The sequence below is a fragment of the Crocuta crocuta genome, unplaced genomic scaffold, assembly GCF_008692635.1.
Source record: "Crocuta crocuta isolate KB4526 unplaced genomic scaffold, BGI_CrCroc_1.0 scaffold55, whole genome shotgun sequence".
NCBI classification, from domain to species: Eukaryota; Metazoa; Chordata; class Mammalia; order Carnivora; family Hyaenidae; genus Crocuta; species Crocuta crocuta.
Genome location: NW_027530512.1, coordinates 5779719 through 5785219, shown reverse-complemented (window position 1 = coordinate 5785219; position 5501 = coordinate 5779719). Strand labels below are relative to the sequence as shown.

The following is a 5501-nucleotide window of genomic DNA, read 5'->3' as shown; positions in this document are numbered from 1 at the left end:
AAAATTTTTTTTTAAAAGGGGTGTTTTTTTTTTTTTTTTTTTTTTTTTTTTTTTTTTTTTAGTGAGAGAGAGAGAGTGCTTGAGCAGGGGAGAGGGTGAAGAGGAGAGAATCTCAAGAAGGCTCCAAGCTGAGCTTGGACCCCACAACCCTGGGATCATGATCTGAGTGAGCAAAAATCAAGAGTCAGATGCTCAACTGACTGAGCCACTCAGGTGCCCCTTGTTCATAAAGCAATTATTCAGATTTATTCAAAGAATTTCCAATTCTGGGAACTAATTAACCCAAAGAGAGCAGAGAAAGAGGAAAACATATAAAACAAAGTAGGAGGTGATATTTATATTTCTATGGCTAAAATATGACTTCATCACTGGTATATCTTGTCAGAATGTAATACGCTCTTTAAAAGAGAATAAAGGGGGCACCTGGGTGGTTCAGTCGGCTACGCGTCTGACTTTAGCTCAGGTCACGATCTCACAGCTCATGAGTTTGAATTCCACATTGGACCCTGTGCTGACAGTTCAGAGCCTTGAGCCTGCTTTGGATTCTGTGTCTGCCTCTCTCTCTGCCCCTCCCCTGTGTGCTTCTGTGTGAGTGTGTGTGTGTGTGTGTGTGTGTCTGCGTGTCTGCCTCTCTCTCTGCCCCTCCCCTGAGTGCATTCTGTGTGTGTGTGTGTTCTTTCTCTCTCTAAAAATAAATGAACATTAAAAAAAATTTTTTTTAAGAGAATAAAGAGACAAAGATGATGGGGAGACAGGAATTTAGCCTCTGTGTTCACTGAAGGGGAAAAGAATGCAAGTCAAAAAGACAAAACTGGAAAAGGCTGACCCCGTCCTGCTGCTGCTGTGAATTGGTTAATGATAAGGACAAGGCCAAAAACACCAAAGCACCGCGATGACAAGAATAGCTCTGGTGGATTCTGTTTACACTCACTCTGAACGTTTCATCTTGAAACTTAACAGAAATTGAACCATATCAAAAGATTCAAATATAAACATTCTGTGGCAAGCATTTTTATAATAAAACATAAACATTTTTTAAAAAGAAAAACATCGTTACCGAGTAAGGATATGATTATCTGGGAGTGATTGAGTGTCTTCCCTGCAAAGCCAAATGTCTTAGTTTATGTTGCATAATTAACATGTTAAATAAATTTTGTTAGATCCTTCTCTGTAGTTCAGTTTAACTTTATGTAATATTGAAACCTTGACTATTAACTATCACTAGAATATTTTTGGCATGTAGATGTCAGTACTTAGCATATTATGGGCATCAATAAATGGTCAATACAGATTTGGTATTTTTGAAATATTAAACATGTTTTTTTAAAATTCTTTGCATACACACCTAATTATTTTATCCTGCATCTTTAATTAGTTTTATTTTCTAAAATATAGGATTTTCTCTGAATTCTCAAAAAGATGCCTAGCATAGCACACATATAAGTAAAATGTGATAAATAAACATAAAATTTGTAATTAATAGATAAGGAATTTTTATGCTTTGTGTTTTCTATGCCCTAACATTTCAAATCACTTTCTCCCAGAGTAAGATTCTAAGGGAAAAAAACCTTACAGAAAATGATCTGAGAGTATTTTAGGTAAAAAAAAATATATATATGGCGTCTCCCCCACTTTAATTCTAATCTGTGCTGGCTGAGATGACCATGGACTTCTTTCCTTACCATATAGGCCATTTATACTGTTTTATTTTACCCTAGATTTATAGTACTTTTTTTAAAACCATTTTTTTCTTCCTACGATTTTCTCCCTTTGTTAATGTCTCTATCCAGTTCCAATTTTCTTATTCTTAAAATCTGATTCTTGGCTTTTTTTTTTTTTCCTAGAAATGATTGGAAATACAGGTATATACCCAACTCAGAAGATATTTTATTTTGAATTCAAGACTTGAAATCTCCAAGCACATCTACCCATTCACCATTGCAGACATTTTGGTAGGTGTTGATTTTCCCCTAATATTTCTAAGTTTGTAATATACTAAATTCTCCATTTAACAAAACGGTTAATTTAATTTTCTTTTCTTTTTCTACATTTCTTTAAATGTTTTTTTTTTTTTTTAATTTCTGAGAGAGAGCGAGAGCGACTGCGTGAGCAGGGGAGGATCAGAGAGAGAGAGATACAGAATCTGAAACAGCCTCCAGGATCCGAGCTAGCTGATAGCACAGAGCCCAACGCGGGGTTCTAACCCACGAACCGTGAGATCATGACCTGAGCCAAAGTCAGATGCTTAACCGACTGAGCTACTCAGGTACGCCAGGTAATTTAATTTTCTGAAGAACGTAAATTGTTTTTATAAACTTTAGCTCTTGGTGAAAGTGTTTATAAAATGTGTTTGTTATATTTTCATTTTGTTTTTCCTTTTTTTCCCTTTTTATTGTGGTATAATTGAGAACATTTATGTTAGCTTCAAGTGTACCACTTGGTAATTCAACATTTTTATTCATTGCAAAATAATCACCAAAATAAATCTCATTACCATCTATTACCATAAAAAAGTTAACACAATATTATGGACTATATTCCTCATGCTGTACATTATATCCCCATGACTTTTTTTTTTTAATGTTTTATTTATTTCTGAGAGAGAGAGAGAAAGAGAGTGTGAGCAGGGGAGGGTCAGAGAGAGAGAGAGAGAGAGACAGAATCTGAAGCAGGCTCCAGGCTCTGAGCTAGCTGTCAGCACAGGGCCCGATGTGGGGCTCGAACCCACGACCTGTGAGATCATGACCTGAGCTGAAGTCGGACACTTAACCGACTGAGCCACCCAGGTGCCCCTTCCCATGACTTTTTTATTTTACTACTGGGAGTTTGTACTTCTTGATCTCCATCACCCATATCTCCCCCCAGCAGTCTTCTTTCTCTTCTGCCACCCCCCAATCTGGTTTCTATATCTAGGAGTCTAGGCTTTGTCTTGCTCTGTTTTTTAGGTTCCACATACAAGTGAGATGATATAGTATTTGTCTTCCTCTGTCTTATGTACTTCCTTTGCAGAATACCCTCAAGGTCCATCCATGTTGTCGCAAATGGTAAAATTTCATTCTTGTTAATAGCGGAGTAGTATTCCATTGCATATATAGGCCACATCTTCTTTATACATTCATCCATCAATGGACACTTTAGTTGTTTCCATATCTTAGTTACTGTAAATTCATGCTGCGACAAACATAAGGGTACATATATCTTTTCAATTTAGTATTTTCTTTTTCTTCAGATAGAAAACCCAACAGTGGAATTTCTTCATCATATGGTAGTTCTATTTTTAACTTTTTGAGGAATCTCCATACTGTTTTCCACAGTGGGTGCACAAATTTACATTCCCACCAACAGTCTACAAGAATTTCTTTTTCTCTACATCCTCACCTAAACCTATTATTTCTTGTCTTTTTTATAATAGCTGTTCTGACAGATGTGCGGTGATATTTCATTTATTTACCTGATGATTAGTGATATTGAGCATCTTTTCATGTGCCTATTGACCTTCATGTCTTCTTTGGAAAAATGTCTATTAAGATCTTCTGCTCATTTTAAAATTGTTTAAAAATTTTTTTTGTTATTGAATTGTCTGAATTTTTAAATATGTTTTGGATATTAACCCCTTATCAGGTATATGATTTGAAAATATCTTCTCCCTTTTGGCAGGTTGCCTTTTCCTTCTGCTGATGGTTTCCTTAGCTTTGCAGAAACTTTTCAGTTTGATATAGTCCAACTTATTTATTTTTGCTTTTGGAGCCAGGTTCCCCTCCCCCCCCCAAAAAAAATCACTAATGCTGATGTCAAGGGGCCAACTGCCTGTTTTCTTCTGGGAGTTTTATGGTTTCAGGTCTTAACATTCAAGTCTTTAATCCATATTGAGTTAATTTTTGTAAATGGTGCAAGATAGTTGTCCAGTTTCATTCTTTCACATGTAGCTGTCCAGCTTTCACAACAATTATTAAAGAGTCTGTCCCTTTTTCTTTTATATATTCTTGCCTCCTCTGTCATAAATTAATTGACCATATATGTGTGGATTTATTGCTGAGCTCTCTTTCCTAATTTATTGATATAAGTATCTGCTTTTATGCCAATATCACACTATTTTGATTGCTCTACCATTGTAGTATCGTTTGAAATCAGGGAGTGTGATACCTCTGGCTTTGTTCTTTCTCAAGATTATTTTGGCTATTCAGAATCTTTTGTGGTTCCATATAAATTTTAGGACTGTTGATTTCTAGTCCTGTGAAAACTGCCATTGGAATTTTGATAAGGTCTGCATTGAATCTGTAGATTTCTTTGGGTGGTATAGACATTTAACAATATTTATACTTCCAATCCATGTGCATAGAATATCATTTCATTTATTTGTAACTTCGTGAATTTCTTTCAAGTCCCAATTTTCAGTGTACAGGTCTTTTACCTCCTTGGTTAAATTTATTCCTAGGTATTTTATTCTTTCTGATGCAGTTGTAAATGGTTGTTTTCTTGATTTCTGTCTCCTTTTTTTAATGGTTATTTAGTTTTGAGAGACAGTGTGAGTAGGCGAGTGGCAGAGAAAGAAGGAGACAGAGGATCTAAATGAGCTCTGTGCCAACAGGAAGGAGCCTGATGCGGGGCTCAAACTCACAAACCATGAGATCATGACTTGAGCTGAAGTCAGACACTTAACTGACTGAGCCACCCAGGTACCTCTCTGTCTTTTTTTTTAATGTTTATTTTTGAGAAAGAGGGACAGAGGATCCAAAGCAGGCTCTGCAGTGATAGCAGAGAGCCTGATGTGAGACTCAAACTCATGAGCCATGAGGTCATGACCGGAGCCAAGGTCAGATGCTTAACCAACTGAGCTACTCAGGCACCTCTTGATTTCTCTTTCTGATAGTCCATTATTAGTGTATAGAAATGCAAGAGATTTTTGTGTATTAATTTTGTATCCTGAAATTTTACTGAATTCATTAATTATTCTTAACAGTTTTTTGGTCCTGTCTTTAGGGTTTCTATATATAGTATTATATCATCTGCAAATACTGACAGTTTTGCTTCTTCCTTTTTGTATGCCTTTTGTTTCTTTTTATTGCCTAATTACTGTGGCTAGGTCTGCAAATACGATGTTGAATAAGAGTTGGGAGAGGGGCACCTGGCTGGCTCAGTCAGAAGAGCATGTGACTCTTGATCTCAGTCAGGATTGTTAGTCTGAATTCCATGTTGGGTGTAGAGATTACTTAAAAATTAAAAAGTGCAGAGGGCTGCCTGGGCGGCTCAGTCAGTTGAGTGGCTGACTTCCGCTCAGGTCATGATCTCATGGTTTGTGAGTTTGAGCCCCATTTTGGGCTCTGTGCTGACAGCTCAGAGCCTGGAGCCTGCTACAGATTCTGTGTCTCCCTCACTCACATTCTGTCTCTCTCTTTCTCTCAAAAATAAACTTTAAAAATTAAAAAAAAAAATTTTTTATGTTTTATTTATTTTTTATTGAGAGAGAGAGACAGCGTGAGCAGGGGAGGGGCAGAGAGAGA

General features: G+C 36.6%; 1 long non-coding RNA gene across 1 annotated transcript in view; it reads left to right on the top strand.

The window, feature by feature from the left end:
* LOC144234051 (uncharacterized) overlaps positions 1–5501 on the top strand; it is a 61770-nt gene that overhangs the window by 1426 nt on the left and 54843 nt on the right. The window contains exons 2-3 of the long non-coding RNA XR_013335848.1: positions 1845–1952; positions 2089–2275. This is a non-coding gene — a long non-coding RNA (uncharacterized LOC144234051). The remainder of the gene's footprint in view (positions 1–1844; positions 1953–2088; positions 2276–5501) is intronic.